We start from the raw sequence: 12,038 nt of genomic DNA on the forward strand, positions 1-12,038 counted from the left end.
TTGGTAATATGGGTGGCTGCTAACAATAATTCAGACCAGAAAATGGTAGGTAATTTGGATTGGAAAAGTAGTGTGCGGGCGATGTTTAAAAGAGTTCGGTGTTTCCGTTCTACAACTCCATTTTGTTGTGGAGTGTAAACACAGGTTCGTTGATGTAAAGTGCCTTGGTCTTGCAAGAAAGTGCTACATGCAGCATTAACAAATTCAGTACCATTGTCGGTGCGAATGTTCTTTATCCGTTTAGCAAAATGTGTAAACACATAATGGAAAAAAGATTTCAATGCAAGCAACACCTGATCTTTAGTTTTCAGCATATAAGTCCAACAAAAACGACTATAATCATCAACTATTGTTAACATGTAGATCGCATTTGTAATAGACTTCAATTTATACGGACCCCATAAATCAACATGAATAAGATCAAATATATTCTCACTGGAAATCATACTTGTAGGAAAAGACAGCCTTGTTTGCTTAGCAACAGGACAAATAGGACACATTAACTCAGCATAATCACATTTCGCAACTCCATCTATATGTTTCAACCTTTTAAAAGAAACATGTCCTAATCTAGCATGCCAAAGCATAGCTAGATGGTTATTATGCTCAGAACAATGGCTAACAGAATTGCAATTGCTCTATTTATTAAATGAATCTGCTGTCAAATAATAAAGATCTTCAAACACTGTTCCTTTGGCCAATACTTCTCTAGTCTGTAAATCCTGGAATAAACAATATTCGGGGAATAAGTGCGCAGATAAACCACAAGTCCTAGCAAGCAAGCTGACTGACAATAAATTGCAACTGAACGAAGGAACATATAGAACATTGTATAAAATAACTCTGGAGTTCAATTTAATATTTCCAATGTGTGTTACTAATCTGGTTGAATTGTCTGGCAGTCGGATAGTCTTTGGTGGATGTAATTTAACAACTTGATCATAAAAATTGAGGTGGGGTGTGATATGATCAGTTGCACCCGAATCGACTATCCAATTATCCTTGCAATTAAAATTAATACTAGTAAAAACTGAATTGAGTAAAGTACCTGCAAAATTCACGTGTCTAACATCTCCATCATCTTGATCATTACTGCCACTTCTGGAGTTGAGGAATTTTTGAAATTCTTGTTGCAAGAAATCTGTCATCCCTTTATCGAGACCATCAGTTCCTTTCTGCTGCAGTCCTGACTGCTGTAATGGTGTCTCATCAGTTGCAACACGAGTAACATTATTAGCTCTGAGATACTTTCTGATGTCCACCCCTCTTTTCTTCTGTAATTCAATGAACTAATCTGGATATCCGTGGAGACTGAAGCAATCGTCCACTATGTGTCCTGCACCTTTGCAATTGGTACAATATTGCTTCTTCTTGTCCTCTTTTCGAGATGAAAAGGAAGCCCTGTTATTTCCAGTTCCCGTGTTGCTTCTGTTTCCAGAAAAATTTCTTCTAGCGAGCATTACTGCAGCAGTCTCAGAGGAAGATGTGCTATCAATTTGCACTTCTCTTTGTTTCTCCACACTCATGATCATGGAGTATGCGTTATTAATTGACGGTAAAGGATCTTGCAAAAGAATTTGATTCTTCACGTTGTCATACTCATCTCCTAATCCCATCAAAAATTGCATCAATCTCCTATTGCTGTCATAATCTGTAATTGCGGTACTAGTTTCACAACAAACAGGCAGTGGAGCTAAACACAATAGCTCATCCCACTTCTTCTTCAAACTTGTGTAGTATTCTGTCACAGAATTACTACCTTGCTTGTACCCGGCTATATCTCGTTCTATCTGGTAAATCATTGGCCCATTGCTCTCGCCATAACTGTGCTTTAACTCGCCCCAAAGTATCTTTGCGTTTTTGCAGAATACAAAAGCGTCAGAAATATCCTTAGACATGGCATTTAGCAACCATGATACAACCATGCTATCTGCCGTTAACCACTTCTCATAATCATCTGAGTCAAGTGCCGGAGCTTTAATTTTTCCATTAATAAATCCCAATTTCTTCTTAGCTCTGAGAGCTATTTGAACCGACCAACTCCAAGAGAGATAATTGGGCCCTCTCAAAGGAGTGTTCACGAGACTGAATCCAGGAGCGTTGGAATTGTTAACATGATACAGATCATTTTCGCTATTCTTTGTGTTTATAGCAGCGATGATCTTCGCTAAATCCTCAGGAGTCATCATTGTTATCTATTGGCTAATCTCAAACAACAACGATATAGAATGCAGAGATTAGAGAATAAACCTTATCCACGGCTCTGATACCATGAAAAGGGTTGAAGAATCCAGCAAAATAAAAATAAATTAAGAATTTAGTTGGTGGAGGTGCATAAACAGGTGCAACCTCAATCCATTTTTGTATATTTAAATCGTTACTGTTGATGTACATATATACAAAAGAAAACCTGAGCTAGCCACAGTCCAAGAATTGAAGGAGTGTGTGCTGGCATTTAGTTAGATGTAGAGCTATTCTAACGGGTTAGTTAAGATACAAAATTGACTAACTGATTTCCTTTACAGATTGCGAGGGAGAATTGCCACCACTGGTTCAACAAGCAGCAGATAGCAACATTCTTCATCATGGTAATGAGAAAAGGCAAGTAGAAGCCAAGGCTTCTCCAATGAGTCTCATTGATGGCATAGAAGGAGGAATGTTTGAGGTTTCCCATTTCTACTTATGGTTGCACGTGTAGGATTGAGCTTCCTCACTTTAGCTTTTGATTAAGACTTGGGGCAGCATCGATTTCTTATTTCATTCTTATTTCTACTTAGAGCATTGCAGATTTGTTAAAAGAAAGGGAAATTTTGGTTTGTAAAAGAAGAAAAATAAGCATAAGAAGGAGAGTAGAAGTATGGAGGCTTGTGAAACGAAGGAAAGGTAAGCAAAAAATAGTTTCTGTTGAATATATTAAAACAATGAGTTTTATTTATTGCCAAAATGGTGCATTTAATAAAGTGATTAAAACAACATTCTCTTACTTATTGGAGCTTTTCATTTGCTACTCCTTAATAATTATTTTTCAAAGCTTTCTTTTAGAAGATTACCTGAAGAATTCACATGCCTCGCATCTCTCGCAATTGGAACAATGAGCTGTATTTTCTATTGTAATGTTTTCTAGATTTTTCTCTTTACTGTAATTCATTCTAGAGTTTCTATTACAGGTACATATATATGAGCACAAAAATGGATAAAATAACGAGAAATCTTTCTTACCATTGTGTTGCCCATTTACAATTCTATCGTTATTTTATATAGTATCATAACAGTCTCTGTGCTTTTGAGCTTTAGCCTTTTCTCTTTCCCTATCCAAATACCTAAACACCTTGAAAAATGATTGACGTAACAAGCAATAATGATTCCATTGCTTTTGGTATCAAAACAACTACTGAAACAAGACTGGAGATGTTGCCTTCAACCTCTAGAATCCAAATAATTCTAGAATGAGCCTTGTCATTATGCCTTTGGATGGTAACAAATATTTAACTTGGAGCAGGTCCGTGATTATTACCTTGAAAGCAAAAGACAAGTTGAGTTTCATTAATGGCAAATGCAAGATCTTAGAAGATGATCCAACAAAGCATGGCAAATGGCAAAGTGTGGATAATATGGTTACTTTTTGGATATTGAAGTCCATCTCCAAGGAACTAGTTGATGCCTTCCTTTATGCAAACTCTATAAAGAAACTATGGAAAGAGCTTAAGTAAAGGTTTGGTAAAATCAATGGTCAATTGCTCTATCAGTTAAAAAGGGAGATAAGTGCCTTTACTCAATTAAACCTATATGTTATGTTGTATTTCACTCAGCTAAAAAAATTATAGGATGAACTTACTTGTCTTAGACCTTTACTACTCTATAATTGTGGTTCTTCAAAGACTCTAGCCGAAATAGATAATGAGGATAGGTTTATTCAATTTCTTATAGATCTAAATGACATTTATGATCATGTTAGGAACCAAATACTCTTAATGGATCCTCTGCCTAGTGTCAACAAAGCATATTCTACGATCCTAATGGTTGAAAAATAAAAAGAAAGTGAATAATATAACCAGTGATGATTTTAATGCAGCGCCTTGCAGTGAATTAGCAGAAGATAGATGCAAGCTTTAATAAGAATATTTTGAAGAAAAAATATGTTGAGAAAAAGGATGATAGAGTATGTACACATTACAAACCAATGAGACACATTAGGAATACATGCTTCAAACTACATAGTTATCCTTAGTGGTTTAATAAACTCAAGTAGAAAAAGAATGAGGCACACTAGATTGTTATAGTTGCTGTGTAACAATTCAATAAGACTCCTCTTCATCTCATGAAAATGGGAAATGATGAACCGTCTAACATTTTGTAAGTGCAACATGAAATTCTAAAATACATGAAGACTCAATATGGTGCCTTAAATGTGAATGAAGCTGGATGTTTTGTTTTAATGATTTTGCGGGTGCTCAATTTATTTGCTACTCTAAAAGCCAAAGTTAATGATATAGGAACCTAAGTTATAGATTCAACAGCTACAACCCATATGTGCTACAATTTCTCTTTGTTTGCTAAATCTGCTAAATTGAATTTTAGATACTATATTATATTTCATGATGGCAAATATCAGAATGTTACTCATACTGGTTTTATTTTTCTTAAACCTAACCTTACCCTTCATAATGTGCATTTCACTTCTACCTTTAAATATAATTTGCTTTTAGTAAGCAAATTGACTCAAGATTCAAATATTATAGTTTTGTTTCTTAATACCTATTGCATTTTACCTTCAGACTAGTGAAGCATTAGCTATTACAACTTTACATGATGGTTTATCCAAGTTGGATTATCGATTTAACAAGGATTATCTGCATGTTTGGAATTTATCTTTATTAAATAAAGTCACTGGTATATCCAATAATGATGACAATACTCTTTGGCATGCCAGGATGGGCCACTCTTCACATATCAAGCTTTGTTATATCCCTGAAATATATGTAACAAATAGTGATCAACATGTTTATGAGATATGCTCTTTGGCTAAGCAATAAAAACTTATATTTCTTATAAGTAAAATCTCTTCTACTATTATTCTTAAGTTATTGCATATTAATTTATGGGGTCCATACACTTTGCATACAATTTCTAATACTAAATATGTCCTTACTGTGATTAATAACTTTTCTAGAGCATCCTGAACTTTTTTGTTAAGAGATAAGGATAAAATTTTTAATATTTTACATGATTTTATTATAATGACACAAAACTAATTTCAAAAAACTATTAAAATTATAAGGTTAGACAATGGGATAGAATTTACAAATGAGTTATGCACTCAATTTTTTAAAACTCAAGACATTATGCATAAAATAAAACATGTTCGTATATACCACAACAAAATAGTATAGTTGAAAGAAAACACAAACACCTCTTGCAAGTAGCTAGAGCTCTCTTATTTCAATTAAGTTTATTAAAATATTTTTGGAGTCCATTTTAGCAATAATACATCTCATCAACATTACACCAAGCAATATTTTAAATTGAAAAACACCTCTTGAAATTCTTTTTGAAAAAACTCAAATTATTCACACATCAAAGTTTTTGGATATTTTTATTTGTCACAAATTCAAAACCCCACAAAGATAAATTTACTCCTCAAGCTACAAAGTGTGTTTTCATTGGATATATTACTAAACCTAAAGCATATAAGGTTTTTGATATTCAAAATAAAAAGTTTTTTTTTTTTAATCTCTAGAAATGTCATCTTTCATGAACAAAGTTTTTTCTAACCAACACTTGCATACCCAAAAGAATGCTCAATCACCTTTATATTTTGCCATATCCCTAAAAATAAGCATTGAATCACCTAAAATGGTTCAACAAATAATTTATATTTATTTACCATCTAACACACCGTCAAGCTCCTCTTCCACATTAGATTCATTACTACCACAACCTATCATAATCCCAAGTGAAGCAATTGAACCAAATCTCTTTAGGAAAAGTACTAAGGTCACTTTCAAACCAAAATGCATGTTAAATTTTGTGGCCATAATTTCTAGTAACTATGCTGAAGTCACTGATCAGAATACATTGTCTCTTGTTTATACCATTCAATTAACCCTATTTTCAGTAGTACATATAATAATTTTATAGCTAATGTATCTATAACCAAGGAGCCTAAGTCTTATCTACAAGCCAAAGAGGATAACAACTGGTGCAAAGCAATGTAAGAGGAGTTGGATGCTTTAAAATATAATTACACTTGGTATTTAACACAACTTCCCAAGAGAAAGAAACCTACTGCCTCTAAATGGGTATATAGGATACAATACAAACAAGATGATAAGGTGGACGAATTTAAAGTGAGACTAGTGTCCAAAGGGTTCAGTTAATTGCCTATTTTTGACTTTCATGATATTTTTTCTCCTGTAGCTAAATTAGTAACAGTGAGAATATTTCTATATATTATTGCTTCTTATAGTTGGCCAGTATATAAGTTAGACATTAATAATGCTTATCTTCATGGCATTTAGAAGAAAATATCTACATGAATCTACCACCAGGTTACACCAAGGCAAAACCAGGAGAAGTGTGCAAATTAGTTAAAAGTCTCCATGGCTTGAAATAAATAGGAAAGCAGTGGAATAAATAACTTACTTCTACTATCCAGTCTTATGGTTTCACTCAATCTATTTTTGATCATTGCTTATTTATAAAAGAATCTCCTAATGGTTTCATGTCACTAATTATATATTTAGATGATTCACAGGTGTGAATGAAGACATTGTGCATGTTAAATATTTTTTCAATGATTAATTATGTATCAAGGACCTAGGTTATACAAAATATTTCCTTAGGGATTGAAATTGCCAAAGCAAAATAAGCATTATTTTAAACCAATGCACGTACATAGTGGATATTTTACAAGATACTCATCTTATAGAAGCTAAAGCTGCAGCTTTCCTTTCCTTACTGGAATTAAACTTATATTGATAGTAGTGAAGTTCTCCCTGAACTAGACAGACACTGTAACGACCCCGAAATTGGACCGCTATCGGCGCTAGGATCCAGATCGGCTTAAGGCCGCCGGGACCCGTAGCAAGCCTAACATACATCCCGTATACCTGTATAATCCCATACATGATCAACATATACATAAAAATTTTAAACTTTCTCATTCAATCACCAAACTCAACCTGTGCATGCACAACTCATGATCATAAGCATCAAACCCCACACTGGAGTTCTCATCAAATACTCCAATGGGGTGACATAACATATATTAAATTTGGTTTACATCATTAAAAACATTTCATTAAAAGGATCATGTACCAACAAGGGATTAAAATACACTAGGGTCAAGCACAATTCTAAACTTTAATACTCATCAATACATTACAATACTTTACATTACATCATTCTCATGTCCACTTCTAACTATTACATAGACATAACTTTACTCTCCTTGACCTCCTGGCCTATCCCGTACCTGCATACCTGGGGGATTAGGGAAATGGAGTGAGCTACTAGAGCCCAGTGAGCAGAATGATAAGACACTGTATTTAAAACATATGATATCATGGAATGCATCACAGCACAAACAAATCACATCAAGGATGAACTTGTTACCATTTAGCCCTCTACATAGTCCAATCATGCCAGGGGCATAATGCAGGCCACACCCGAACTTTCTCTTACATAGTGCCAGGGGCGTAGTGCAGGCACGGCTGGACTTCCATATCATATCATCATGTCATAACATATGAGGACTAATGGATCATTCAACATTCATCCACATCAACAACATAATATGCAATGCAACATATTCGTGAATTCTAATGCAAGCACCCTAATATATCTCATGGCATTCATGATGCGTGAATCATGCTAAAACTTTCATTATTTGCTTTTGAAACATAGAGAGTTATTCCACTCACCTCTGGCTAGCTCTGACCAGACACTAAAGCAGCTGACTCACTGCTGGGGTCCTCGGTTCCTTGGGTCCGAACCTACACAGGTGGACTCAAATGAGGGACCTAACATACATGAACATGACTAAAAAATACTCCCCAAAAACCCCCTAAAACACCTTAGAACAATCATGGAAATCATGTAAAGGAAGGCTGAACAGGGCACTTTCGGCGGCAGGTTTGGCGGTCGAAAGTCCCTCCAGAGCCGAAAGTCATGCATCTTCGGCGGCACTTTCGGCGGCCGCATGACTTTCGGCGGCCGAAGGTTCCTTCCAGAGATGAAACTCATGCATGTTTGGCGGCACCTTCGGCGGCCGAAACTCCCTTCTAGAGCCGAAAGTCCACTTTCGGGGGCAAGGTTCGGCAACCAAAGGCTGGCCTCCACAGGTAGGTTCGGCGGCCGAAAGTCCCTTCGGCTACCGAACCTGAGTTCTTCCAAAGGGCAGAAACTTAGCCTCTAACATGCAGAAAAGCTTCCCAACTCCTTCAACATGCATTTACCTATTCTACAACATGCAAACTCAAGCACATAAGCTCCTAGGGGCTTCAAACTATCCTAAACCCCAACTACAACACATCAAACATGCATAAACATCATACATTGTTCAAAAACTCAACAAAAACCCATAAACTCAATAAAAACCTAAACATGCATTTCTACCCCATAAATCTTCATAAAACTTGCTTAAAACATAAAATGAGCTAAAGATCTACTCTTACCTCTTGAAGATCGAGAGGAGAGGCGATCTAACTCGGAGATGGGAGAAATCTCACTCCTTGGATCTCCAAGCTCCAAAACTCGCTCTTTTGCTCAAAAATATTCAAACCAAGTCAAAACTCATAAGAAATCATGAAAACTCGAAAGAAGAAGCTCAAAATCAACAAGGGACGACGAAGAGCTCACCTTGGCCGAAAATGGGGAGAAAAGCTCGCCCGTTTCGGACAAGGGACCCCTTTATAAGTGGCTGGCCAGGCCACTTTCGGGAGCCTAACGTGCCTCCGCATGCATGCCATGTTCGGTAGCCGAACATAAGGTTCAGCGGCCAAACCTGGACTTCCCTCACTTATGCCTTCGGGGGCCTAAAGCACTCCCGAAGCGCATGCATGTTCGGCGGCCGAACTTGAGGTTCGGCGGCCGAACCTGAATCTTCCTCCAAGGATATTTCATGCAAAAAAACTTATTTTCTTTCTTGTTTAAAACATAAAATACATTAAAACAATTTATAAAAACATGGTTTTACCCTTATAGAGGTTTCCGACATCCGAGATTCCACCGGAAGGTAAGAATTTCGATACCGGAGTCTGGCCGGATATTACAGACACAGAATGCTAATTGGGAGACTTCTCTGCCTAAATCTGATGAGAATAGACATCACTTATGCTACACAACAATTAAGCCAGTATATGCAACAACCTAGGCTACCACATTGGCAAGCAGCAATACACATGGTTAAATACCTTTAAGGTTGTCCAGAAAAAGGATTATTTTTTCCTGCTATGCAAGACTTCAAGCTTAAAGCTTTTTATGATGCCGACTGGGCTTCTTGCATAATCACAAGGCAATCCCTTACTAGCTATTATAGCTTTCTTAGATCATCGCTTTTATCTTAGAAAACACACAAAAAAAATACTATTAGTTGGTTTAGCGTTGAAGTTGAATACAGAAACATGGCTTCCACTGTCTTCGAACTTCAATGGATCAATAATGTCTTGCATGAGTTCAATATTAATCCTCCTTTACATGTTTTTCTCCACTATGATAATAAAGCCACTTAGCACATTATAACCAATCCTATCTTCCACGAGCGTACCAAGCACATTAATGTTGGTTTTTGTGAGAACAACTTAATGAAGGCTTCATTCAGCCGATTCATATTCCTTCTCACCTTCAAATTGCAAATTTACTCACTAAACCCTTAGGAACATCTCATTTTAAATCATTACTACACAATATGGGACTTCTAGACTTGTCCTCGTCTCCATCTTGAAGAGGGAGGTGTTGAATATATCAAAATGTTGTATTTTATTTATTGCTAAAATGGTACCATTCACAAAGTGATTAAAACGATGTTCTTTAGGTTATTGGAGCTACAATACCATTTTCATTTGCTGCTCCTCAATAATTTTTCTTTAGAGCTTTATTCTATAAGGTTACCTGAAGAATTCACATGCCTACCTCTTGCAGCTAGAATAATGAGTTGTATTTTATGTTGTAATATTTTCTAGATTTTTCTCTTTATTGTAATTCTTCTAGAGTATCTATTGAAAATGTATATATACATGAGCACACAAATGAATAAAATAACGAGAAATCTTTCTCACTATTGTGCTGCCCATTTATAATTCTATCGTTATTTTACAGTCTCATAGTGAATGACTCAAGGCTAGCAATATGCAAAGGAGGGGATCAAAATAAGGTATATCTCAATCTCACTAACCCTAAATACATAAATGTTGTTATTTGCAGACCTATTTGATTTTGTTTTGCCAAAAATTTTTAATAAAATTAATCCGAACTAATCAAACTGAATTTTATAAAAATGCAAACCAAATTGAACCAAAAAATAAATAAAAATAAATCTAAATTTCTGATTGATTCGATTTGATCAATAATTGCAATTTGAATAAAATATTGGTCACCCTTATTAACAAATGTAAGGACTAAGTATATTTTAATGAATTTTTTCAAATAATCTGATTAGTTTATTAATAATTATAATACTCATAAATGCAAGAGTGAAATATAAAATAAAATATTTATTTATTTATTGTAATTTAATAGTAATTGATTATAAATAAAAAAAATATCAGATGAATTACAAAAGGTCTTTGAATAATGCCATAATTAACAAGTTGATATTTATATTTTTAGAAACTCATTAAACATTGTTGAGCTTTATTTTTATTAAATACTTTTATAGACTTAGAAAATGAATCAAAAGGATAAAGTGGTGAAGAAATATATAGTCTTAGTATATTTTAATCAATTTTTTAAAATACTGGATTAACTTACTAATAAATATAAATTATATACACTTTTTAATAGAATAGTGTATGATAACATACAAAAAATAGGACACTAAGATCGTGACATGTGTATACGTAAATCGAAAGTCTTTCCATCCGGTCGGACTGGACAGTAAGAAGTCCGACTTATTGAGTACAAAGAATCAGATCAGCAACACTCTTGAGTTTACCAAAGTTTAGAACAGACAGCTCAAAGACCGAAGAGGATGGACAGACCGACCTCCTAAAAAGTCCATGCTACAACAAGGCTTTGAACGTCGATGTGGCCTACCTCAATAACGGAAGGAGCTTATTTTTATGTAGGTCGGATGAGTCCAACACGACCTGATGAAGTCAGGGCAAAGATGTCGACTTCCTATGAGCTTGTCACCTCCTTGGTACAACATAGGAATCATAAGCGCACATGTAGAGAGTATGAACCTGCCAATTCCGCATTTATTGTCCTATAGCCCATCATTAATGTATTGCCTAATACACCTGCTTAAAAGTATCCTTGCCCTATCAGAAAGGGACATGGCACCAGGGGCATCAACTTTATTCAAAGGTATTTATACACCAAACTAACCCTAAAAAAAGGGGATCTCTCCTTCTCTATAAAAGGACCTATCTCTCTCTCTTTCTCTGGGACACAGAGAGAACCCAAAACCACTATTCTCTTTCTTTTACTTTTCTTAACTCCACTAAGTTCCCAGATCTGACTTGAACATCGAAAGGACTCCACCGAAAACTCCCCCGGTGGACCCTTGACCGTCTTCTTCATCTTACAGGACCCCTTCCTTAAAGCCAAGCATGGAGAGACCCAGTGGACTGATCACAGATCGATGATCAATCCTAAAGACCTCAATGAGGTGGATGACCGATTTTAAAAATTGACCTTCTACACCAAAAAGCCGAGTTAAGGAAAAAGAAGTTCAGAAGCATACTAGTGAGCCAAAGAGCTCGGATGACAAAGAGCAAAAGCGCTCGGATGATATCCAATGCCAAGTACCAGAAGGTTCCCTCCAAAAGAAGCACTGATTGACAATACACAATGACAAGGGATGAACATGCCCCACA

Source organism: Manihot esculenta, chromosome 15 (genome assembly GCF_001659605.2).
Source record: "Manihot esculenta cultivar AM560-2 chromosome 15, M.esculenta_v8, whole genome shotgun sequence".
Taxonomy (NCBI): domain Eukaryota; kingdom Viridiplantae; phylum Streptophyta; class Magnoliopsida; order Malpighiales; family Euphorbiaceae; genus Manihot; species Manihot esculenta.